The 11,052-nt window shown below is 41.0% G+C and overlaps 1 long non-coding RNA gene across 2 annotated transcripts; it reads left to right on the top strand.

Moving 5' to 3' along the window:
- Positions 1–3,434: 3,434 nt before the first annotated feature.
- Positions 3,435–7,363, top strand: LOC137476119 (uncharacterized). Of its 2 annotated transcripts, XR_011000257.1 has the most exons (3): positions 3,435–5,243; positions 5,361–5,417; positions 7,060–7,363. It is a non-coding gene; the product is annotated as an uncharacterized lncRNA (long non-coding RNA). The 2 variants fall into 2 exon arrangements; XR_011000255.1 differs by having other exon boundaries at positions 3,435–5,417.
- The last annotated feature ends 3,689 nt before the right edge of the window (positions 7,364–11,052 follow it).

Genomic DNA, 11,052 nt, shown 5'->3' with positions numbered 1-11,052 from the left:
CCTCTTGCCCTTCCCTCCTGAAATAAAACAGGGCTGCTTCCTGTTTTGCATTGTTGACATTATGTTTTAAATGGTGCTGTCTGTTGGGGGAAGTAGAGGGGGAGATACACGGGGATCACCATTCTTACTCTTCACGTGCTCCTCTCAGAGGGTACTGCCTGAAAGCTGCACTCAGGGCAAGTATGTAATGCAAATCTTCTAGTGGGTTCATCCTACTCCAACTCCTTCCAACTGACACTGGATCTGGAGAGCCTCTGAAAGCAGCCAGGATGTTACAGAACATCCTGGTTCTGTAGAAACTGACCTTGGGCCAGCCCAAGGGACATAACTGGTACCTCTGTACCCTCAAATGATCCCATGGAGCCAAGTGGGGGATGACAAATTATAGTAGGGCCTAATTCTTGAGCCCTAGGGGAGCCCAAAGGTCTTTTTGGGTATCAGGATGATCTCAGCAGATGTCCTGAAGCACATTTGGTCCCCAAGTAACTTCAAGAGACACTGTGGGCTCATAGGGACATCTCAAGGGACTTCTGAGAAAGAAATACAGCACAGGATGGGCCTGAGCTGATGTGCAGAGTTAGATTTGGTGCATGGACATCTGGAACTGACCTCTAGGAGCTAATATGGTAACCCCAAAATAACAAGCACAGCATGTGTGTCTGGGGGAAAAAAGAAGTCAAGAGTTAGAACATGGGCATCATCTGTGGTTGCTAATTAGCACAGAGTTGCTTGAGATCACCAGTTAATAGATGGAGTTACTAGAAGTCACCTTCACTCCAAAATTTTGGCTCATGGTCAACCAAAGTCACTAATTATCACACAGAGTAACCCCTGTACCCAAAATTTCAGCTTGGGGTCATCTGAGACCAACCAGTCACTGGCTCTTTGTGGTATCAGCTGAGGTCACCAAATTAACAGAAATTTAATTAAATTAATTTATAACAACAAGAGTCTCTGTTGAGCAATGTTCAAAGACATAAAGGAGAGTTACTGTTGGGAACAGTGTCAAACACATAAAACCACAAAACTTATTTTATACCATGGTTATTAATTTCAAAAATCACAGACATGTTCACTATCTCTCCAGCTGCTCCCATCCATCACTTCCATTAGGCCATCCCTTCTGGTCATCCAACACAATCTTAACACTGTATTTTCAACTGCATTATGATGTGAAAGCAAATGCCTGATTTTTTCCTACAAAAATAAGGGTAGGAAAAACAGATAGGAATTAATACTTATTATCTTAGGGACAATTATTTTTCCCAACCATCTACCTCCTTAACCATGCTCTGTTTAACAAAATGTGCTTCCTAAACTTCATTGCCTACTGTGCACTAAGAACACAAGACACTATACAGGTGTCATAGGTGCTGTGTTTTAAGCAGGGTTTCCCTGCTTAAAGCATGGCAGATATCTGCCACCTATGCAATACTACATACAGAGCACTTCTCTGTAGCCAGAATTCAAACCACATTTTTCAACCATAAAAAAGAAAGCCAAACCTTGCTGTGTTCAGACCTTCTTGTCTTTAGCCAGTGTTTGGCAGATACATTGGAGATGATTCAATTTCAGTGAAACTGTGCAGAGATACAGAGCAAACAGGAGCCCTCTTCACTGCCTCAAGGCAGAAATGGATGCAACAATGAGAATAAAGGTCTGTCTGGAAGGACAAAATTGTTTGATCCAATCAAAAACATTTTTCAGGAGAAAACGCAGAAACCAGGGAACAGAAATAAAAATTCCTTTTTTAACCATCCAAAATGTGCTGAGTTCAGCTTGGACTTTAAAAGGAACGAGTAAGTTGCTAACACTGCAACCAAGATTAGGTATGATTCATGCTAGGTATGATTCTTCACACCTTCAGATAACCACAGCATGTTCATTTGTGAGACATAGACAGGCCTCCAGCCTACAAATTGCAAATCCCATAAGGAGCTGCTGCTTGAGTTAGTTTAGTGCTGAATTAATTAATTGTCAATGGTAAATAACTACTGAAGTAATGCAGTGGTTTATATCACATTTAAAGTCACACCTGCACGCGTATTGGGCAGATCGGAGTGTACACCAATTCAGTGATTCTGGATTTGTATCTTTGGCATCCTCAGTCATGAGGATAACCTGACTCTTTACGTGATGATAAACTCTACTTGCCAACCCACAGCCTTTCCAGTGAAATCCTGCTGCACAGCAGCAAAATTTGACATGCTAGCGAGAACACAGCCACTCACAGAAACAAGGTTTAATGCTCATCCAATAAATGGATTCTACCTTCCACTTGCCCTCTATTTCATTCATAGCTTCCTTCTTTCTGCACTGTTCTCCAGCTTCTTTCCTTGGAAACCAAGCCCCTCCACTTCCTCTTCTACTTTTGGCCAGCACATTCCTGAAGTGGGAACAGGGGCCTAGATATGAAAAAAAATTTCCCCCAAAGGAGGGAGTTATCTCCTGGTACTGTGCTAACGAAGGGCTGTGGCTGATAGAATTGTAATGCTTAAATAAAAGCAGAAAAGGCATAGAACCATGTGCCATGGGGAACTGGGTTGCTTTATAGAAATAAAAGAAGGGATGAATAGGTGAGACAGTCTCTCATCACTAGACATCACTTCACCTATAGACATTCCTCCTACCTCCCAGCAATGACACTGGCATTCTTTCATAGTAATTCATGCAATTCAAAGGGCCAATAGCATAAAAGGATTCCAAAAATAGGTTACAGCCTGAAAACAAAAAGCAGCTGTTTCATTAGCAACAAGAGAAGCAGAAGGGGAAAGAATTGTAGGACAAAGCTCCCTAAGTGTGCCAAATGACTTGCATTTCATGTATTTTATGCTAACAGACTTTCTTCTAGAATCAGGACACATTTCAGATGTACAGGAACTGATATAGCTGGAATGTGCTGTGTGTGCTCCTTTCTCCTTACACCAAGAAGGATTACTGAGAATAAGAGTCCTGGGACATGACTATCAGCACTCCCTAGTATAGGACAACCTACAGGATCATCTTGCACTGGAACAGGAAGCTTGCACCACTGCTTCCTGTGTTCTGATGTAACAGCTGGACACATACTCTGAACTTGTGGTTACAAAGTATCAATGTCACAAGGTGGATCCTCTGCATCCTACACATCCCTGGACTTTTCCCACAGAGAAGAAATCTTATCCATGAAGATCAACATTCACCCTTTATCCAAAGCCTCTGCAATTCATCACAGGCAAAGTCCATCATCTATCTTGGAATGACAGCCTGGAAACAAAATGCAAATGGTGAGCAGAACAAAGAGTGATTCAGTGTCCTCAGACTAGCCAGGATTCACTGTGTTAGGTGGCAAGAGAGGATACAGAAACTCATCCTATGTGTGTAAGTACACAGGCATTCCAGTTTAGAACAGGTACAGGATTCAGACTGAGTTTAGAGATGGCAGATCTCAGAGCTCATTACATCATTAGACAGCTGGTATGCATATTCAGGTCAGAACTGAGATTAAAATAAATATCCATCAGATTTGTACACCACTGACAACTATATGATGTGAAAAGGGATGAAACAAGTTGAAGATAAATCCTTCTAAATAAAAAGCAAGGAGAGGAAGAGATGCACCATTATTCAAGCTACAAGCAAGGCTTGGAAATGAGAAATTCAATCCTAGTTCTATTAGACGACTGAATTGATCACAAATGTCTCATTTCTCAGACTTCATATAACCCACACATAGGGCCAACTCACCCTGAGACTGTCATAGTAGAGACCCTCCTGTAAGAGCACTCAGTGGTGGGACAGCTGATCTCCCTAGAATTTTGCCAGGCAGGGTGTGGGCAGCCAGCAGCCACTGATGGCTCATGTCCTGTGGTGTCCTCAAGGAGTGCAGCTCCTTGAGTAGCCAGAGGCTCAGAGATGTGCCACACATGAATTCTGTTCCCATGGAAAACATCATGAGACCACATCAGCTGTAGGAAAATGGTGTGGGAGACAAAGCAGTCTCTCATCATTCTTGTATGTCATTCCTACCGACATGCTTTGCTGCCTGCACCTGGTCCCTGCACATGGACCCCCACTGGGGAATTCCTGCTCCTTTCATCAGCTTAGGAATGCTCAGCAGGACCCAGCCTTCCCTATGGCTGTCTCTCCAGCCCCACAGCAAGCTCTGGGTACGACATCGGAGGCAGAGGTGCGTGGGTCACATGCAGGGATCTGTTATTCCAGGTCCCACAGCAGTGACTATTAAGGTGTAGTGGACATTCCTGCATCTGTGCAAGGGAGCTTAGTTTCAGCAAAAGGTAAGGAAAGTCAGCAGCCTCAGAGGAGTTACAGAGAATAACCAGGTCTAGCTGCATCAAGAGCAGTCCAGACAGAGAGCCATAAGGAAAAGGAGGGCTGGGATAGGGCAAGGGAGGGGAAGGAATTTGTCAATAAAACAGCAGATACTTGAGAGGGAAAGCAACTAAAACTCCTTTTCTTTTTCCAGATAGATGGAGCTTGTTACAGATGGAGACCGTACTGCTCCTAGACAAGGACCAATGACACTTTTGACAGTACAAAATGACCACAGCCAATTCAAGTGTTCAGCTGCCCAAGTCGTACCTGAAAATATGCTGCTATCTGGGCAAAGAAAGCAGAAGTGCTTTCTGCACTGCCTCTCTCACTGTTTGCCTCAGTTTTAGCCTTGGAAGACACCCAGTGCTTTAAAGACCTAGGCAGATGGGGTAGAACTGATCCAAATAAATCAATTAAGAGGTCCACATCTGAGCTGCTTGGATTAGACTCTCTCCTGAATTGTTAATGGACATCATACAATTCATCACGCACTAAAATAGCAAGCTAAAATAGGACAGGTGACTCATGCCTAAAAATAGATAATCACTTCCATTAACTAATACGGGAAGCCTGGAGTGCCCAGTTCAGCTGCAAATGTATATACATCACAGGTGTTTGAGGTGGAGAGAAGTGAATCCCATCCCAGGTTATTGTCAGTAGCAGGAATGACTCCTTTTCCAACAGTGCCTGCAGAACCACTGTTACAAACACTTGTGTGCTTTGCTGCCTTTCTCTGGCTGCCTCCCCCTACTTGAGCACAAAGCCCAGGAACATGACAGTCAAGGCTGAGATACACAGCACAGCTCCTTCCTCTTTTAAGGTACATTTGAGCTGTATGCCCCTCCTGGAGATCAGAGATATTAAAACAAGGCTTTCAGCCCTGGTTCCACACCTACAACACTGCAGAAGAGCTAAGTGCCATGTGTCAGGTGAGTGGCCATGGAACACAGTGCTCCTGTTGCTCCTGCCAGCCCCCTCCTGCCATAATCAAGGGTCAGTCCCTCAGTCAGCTCCCAGGACTAGCACTTCATTGTGATACTGTGAAGCAGGGGAGAGGAGCTGTGGGAATAGAGATGGTTGCCTTCTGATTATCTTCAAGGTAAGTGGGGAAGAAGAGAAAGGGACCCAGTGTGTCAGGCCAGGTGGTTAAAGACAAAACTGCCTGGTGGTGACCAGGAGGGATCTTTACTGACAAGAAAGTCACCTTTGGGGCTGAGAAGAAAATTGTGCTCTTATAAAGAAATGCTCTTATAACAGAGAAGAAAAGACTTAACCTTGCCAGGCCTGAAAAAATCATTAGGAAGACTTGCATGAATTTGAAAGCTTCATTTACCCATGTCACCATGTCACCTCCAGAGGGGCTGCGGTGGGGAACCGAGCTGCCAGAAAAGAACGGGAAAATGCTTTGGACTGCACAGCCTAATCCAAAAACCATTCCTGACTTCTGTGTCAATTCCAAAATTAGCAGGGTTTCTTTACATCAAATCTTCCCACATACCTCTAATATCACAGCATTTTTCTCATGATCGCTGCTCCTCCATGACCATGTTGGTACCTAAGATCTGTTTTCACCGTGGGATATAATGACTCCCCTGGTTAAGACACAGTGAGTGCTACTGAAAAAGCCCTTGGTTCACTGTTAGGTTTGCCCGGCCAAAATCCTTTCCTTCAGGGAGGAGATGCATGACATTCTCACTGTGTATTAAGATTTTTATCTGGAGTTACTATAAATAATTAGATTTCCTCCTCAGCATGCCTGGACAACTAGCTGTCAGAAAACATGTATGGCTACTGTGTGTCCTCTATGTGCATGTTTCCCAGCCTCTGGACCCTCCTATCACCCAAGATAACCAATCTTTTACTGACATTGTCCCAGAGCAGTGCTGCACTCATCCTAGCAAATCCTGATGCTGGCCAGCAATCCTCTGCTAGCATGCAGAGGGAACGGTTTAAACTCACTGTTTATGCATCCAAAGGACCGGTGGGCATGATCACAGATCCACTTTTAAGTATCTGTACAGATACAGAATATAAAGGATTTAGTCAAAGATATTCTGGAGTCATCAATAACTTAACATTGCAAAAATGTAAACCTTTTGGGTGACTATCCCTATGAGCGCTCTGCAGATTCTTGGTAATTAGTCCTACAAACACCGTCATTAAACATTAAACTAATATTAAGAAAATGTGCAACTGAGCATGCTAATAATAACACCAACCAGTTTGTTATACTGAATGTCTCCATAAAGATATTCTTTATAACACCTTTGGCACAACTGGGACCTTGCATAATTAAATTTGATTTCACTTTCTTACAACTCTAAGCATAACTGGAGATTTCTAATTAGTTACAATTATTCTTTTAGAAATGTGCTTCTAGTTAGTATAATCTTGTATTCTTCTAGCCAAATGCCATATGTATTTATTATTATTATTATTATCTCCTACTGACAGCTTTTTAACTTAGACACTTTGACTGAGATAAATAACTATATGCCTCCCAACCACAATTCCTCATGTGGCATCTGCTTTGGGTGGTAAAATAATTTACTAAGTGAAAAATAGCAGTTTATGGAGATAAGATGATTTTCCATTCTACTATTTTAAGCAGAGATAAAAATGCAGGCTGATTATCTTCTAAATCTAACATTTCCACAACCTACCCCACCAAAAGCTGCTAATAAAGTGTCCTCTTTAATGAGGCTTCCTCACCTAATTGTGTTTCCCTTCTGCCTGAAACAGCAGAAAGTAGGCTACAGTTTTCTCTCAATGTCTACAATGCCTGCCTAGGTGGCATGTCCAGGAGCACTCCTCATGCCAGTCAGAGGGAGATGCAGGTCCAGAAACACCCATGCCCAAGAAACCCACCCCATTACCAGTAAAATATGTTCTAGCAAAGGGACAGTCCCTACTGCTCTCTGTCAGTGCAATACAACCTACACTCATGTGCTACCTGTGCTCTGAAGCCATGAGGTGCCAATTACAAGAGCAATTAAGCAAAAAATGCCTGTTTTCTGCACAGCTGTGCCCCAAGCTGAAAAAGCCCAGATGTGTTCTCTGACAGAGTTCATTCAAGCAAGAGGAAGAGGTTAAATTACCAGCTAAAATGGAAACAGACAAAAAGTGATAAAGTAGAGAACAAAGCACCGGAACTTATTTACTTCTTGAGAAATTAATGAACCCCATGAGCTCATAGGTTGCAAAGCTCATAGGTTCCCTTTTAAAATCTGGGGAATTATAGCATGTGGAATTGACTTCATGCTTGTCTTCCCTCTAATTCACTACAGGTAGCAGTCTGGTGAAACACAGAAGGGAAATGACAAGAGAAATCTATATCAAAATGAAAACAAGATTAAGTGAAGGAGCTGGAACAGGTCAAGGAATAGTTTATAACTTTAAACATTATATAAGTCATTTTGTCATACTTACTATTTCCTTACTTTAAATTCACAGATGTAGGCCACAGTACACTTTAGGAGCTGATTCTATTACACAAAAAAAAAGATCGACCAGCAAGTAAAAAGTAAATAAAGTTAGAAAAGCATTTGTACTTATCACATATAGTGCAGGGTCTCAATGCTTTCTAGGTCAGTGCTGTATATGACTTAGTTTGCAGTTTTCTCATCACCAAGCATTCAGAAATTCTATATATAACACATACATCATGTTACTAAAATAAATAATGAGTTCATTTTACTTACTTGCAGATTTTGATGTGTACAGATTGTTTATTCTCCATGCTTTCCACATTCCTGTTTCTGGACAGAAGCCTTAGAAATTTACATTGAAGGTGGGGGAGAAAGGAGCTAAAGTTTGAGGTTACAGTGTTTCAAGAAGCATACCAAGCCCTTTCCTCCAGCATTTTTAGGTTAACGATAAAATTGTGGCAATTGGCAAAAATTTGAATATTAACAACTAAATAGGTTTTTGTAGGCTAAAAGTCTCAAACTCAGTCTCTTTTCTCCAGAAATATACATGACAAAATTGGTTTAAACAATAGAAATAGTTAAAATATTGAAATTTTGTGTCTACCATAATACTACTGGATGCTCACATCTGAAAGACAACCTGTATTAAAATCTGTAAAAATTTAATTTATAAAATAAACAAAATAAAATTGTTATTTATAAAGCTATTTTGGTAACACAAATTACTTGGTTATGGAATCTAGCAAAATTCAGCTCACACAATTTTAAATTGCTAACATCACTTATGATAGATTAAACAGGAGGTTTCACTTTTGGCATATAAAGCTGTCTGTTCTAGGTCACTGACAGTAACCTTCTGCCATAAAGCAGTAATGAGCTTTATGGTTTCATTAAAATATTACTTTTCCTTTTCTGTATTAATGATGATTTCTTACGCTGTTCTCTTCATCTGTTTGCATTCGGCACAACTATTTCATTATTGATGTAAAGCAGCAATTCAAAATTAAATTATTAATTTTCATGTAAATCTTTCATGTCTAAATAATTGATGGAAAAGATGAGCAGAGGCATTTGGAGCCAGCAGTTGTTATTCCTTCTGCCTTTTCACATCTCTACAGCAGTAGCCACTGTCAACCCCCCCAGAAAACACACATTTTGGGGGAGATGGTTTGAATTCTCCAGCCTTGTATCAGTCCAGATGGGGAGTTATCTGAATACAAATATCTGCTCTGTCCTCCAAAAGCTGTACCTTCATCCTGCCTTGCATATGGTTAAGTACCCGATTTTGCATAAACTTCTCAATCTTCTGCATCACGAGGAGGCTGCAGAGAGCTGATCCTACAGAAGCCTCAAAAAATGCTCAAATTTAGGAAAAAAGGCTAGGCAGCAAAATGCTACTCCCTTACAGCATAAATTGTGCTTGACAGTCGGAACTGAGTTGTGCTCTGCTCCTTTGCAAGGATATTTATCTGCTGGATTCATAAACACTACTTCTGGTTATCCCAAACTACTCCCATAGCACTAAAAATACAACATCTCCATCTTCATCCAAACTCTCCCAACCCTGCTCTTCATTATTCAGTAATTCCTATTTACAGACATGGCCCAAGCTTGTAATTAAATCCCTGGTAGTCTCTTAAACCCCAAGGGAGAAGCTATCTAGATGTACCCGGACATCTCCTGGGAGAAACATCAAGTCTTTTCCATGCTTTTAATACAGCTTGCATTATGTGATTTTCACAGCAATTAATATATTAAATAAAATCATAGAATGACCTCCTTTCATAATATTTAGGTTTTAAAATTCATTACAATCTAAAGAAAATACTCTGGAGTAGAGAACAGGTTATTCTGAGAAAGAAATATCAGCAGCTTCCTCCTAAAGTATTCTCTTTAAGAGTTAAATAGAATTGTAAGCTGTAAGGGGGAATAAATGTTGTAAAGATAGAAATCTCTATTGCCGTTTATGTAATAAATTTAAAAAAGCAACCCTCTCTGCATGCTTGGGGGTATTTTTCCCTCAGAAGTCACTTTTTAATCTGATTTAAATCCAATTAAGTCTGAACATGTAAAATTAAGAACAAGTCTTTGAATTTACCTATAACTGATTTAACTAATCATGGCTTTACTGCAGAGCTACTAAGCAAACAAACAATGAAAAATAAATATGAAATTAGATCCAAATCACAGACAGCCTTGATTTTGTTTTTAAAATAAATAAATAATCATCCTACAGAAATCATGGGCCTCATTTCTACCAGCCAGTCAAAGCTGCAGTTGTTAGATTTTAAAAATAACAGTGAAAAATTATTTTGTAGTTAAAAGAAAATGACTGCTTTTTTATTAACCTCACATTTTGGACAGAAAGCACTTGTGTTCCTTGAGAAACCTTCCTCCAGACAAACTGAGGACACCAAAGCAACTGGGAACGTCCAACTGCTTTAACAGCTCTGTCTTGATTTTGGACACCTAAGAAACACAACCCTTTCCTCCTCCTCCGTCAGCCCCTTCCTCACCTGCCAGCTGATGCTGGATGCTAATCAGCAGCCTCAGGCTGCCTTCTTCAGGTAATTAGTCCAGGAATCCCATGCTTTACTCTGACTTCTTGTAAATCAAGCAACTTTGGTAACCTACTGATACTTCAGAAGCATGTCTGAGTCCTGGAAATCTCAGTTACTACCACATCTTATCTGCAAGCTGAAGAAAAATTGTGTTACTGTCATTGTACTGTAGCATGGTGCATGTTACAGAATTCATAATTGCATAACTACAGGGAAAAGGAGTAACTCTAAAGCTCCCTGTCATACAATATCTTCCTTTAAAATTGCTTCATATGTGAAAGCCCCTGTTTCATCAATGAGATGCCTCTTGAATACTACCAGAGAGCATGTGGCTCAGTGCCTGATAAGGCAGCTTTCTCACTGTGGATCACAGGCTCCATAGCTGCAGGCAGAACTCCTCCCAGACAGATTAGTACAAATTAATGTGTACATCCAGCAATCTTGCTGGCATTTTTTCTTCCCCTCTCACATACATTCTCCCAACCATTGGAACTGGGCTCACAGAGATTGCATCTAAAAAAGCTCTACGCAGAACAGCCCATTTCTGAAATACCTATCAGATGTCTATCATAGCTCAGATCCAGCTGCAAATGCTGTTTGCAACCGCTCAGAAACCCTGCAGCTATTCAGCCTGGGCAGTAAGAGCAAAGATGACAAGTCCAAAATGACAGGTCTTAGCTCATTGCCTAATTCCTTTCCATTAAATAAAGCTTTTCCTCCTTCCCTTGTGAACTATGTAACACATTGCA

Source organism: Anomalospiza imberbis, chromosome 6 (genome assembly GCF_031753505.1).
Source record: "Anomalospiza imberbis isolate Cuckoo-Finch-1a 21T00152 chromosome 6, ASM3175350v1, whole genome shotgun sequence".
Classification (NCBI taxonomy): domain Eukaryota; kingdom Metazoa; phylum Chordata; class Aves; order Passeriformes; family Viduidae; genus Anomalospiza; species Anomalospiza imberbis.
The sequence above is the reverse complement of the archived record's forward strand: the minus strand, read 5'-3'. Positions and strand labels throughout refer to the sequence as shown.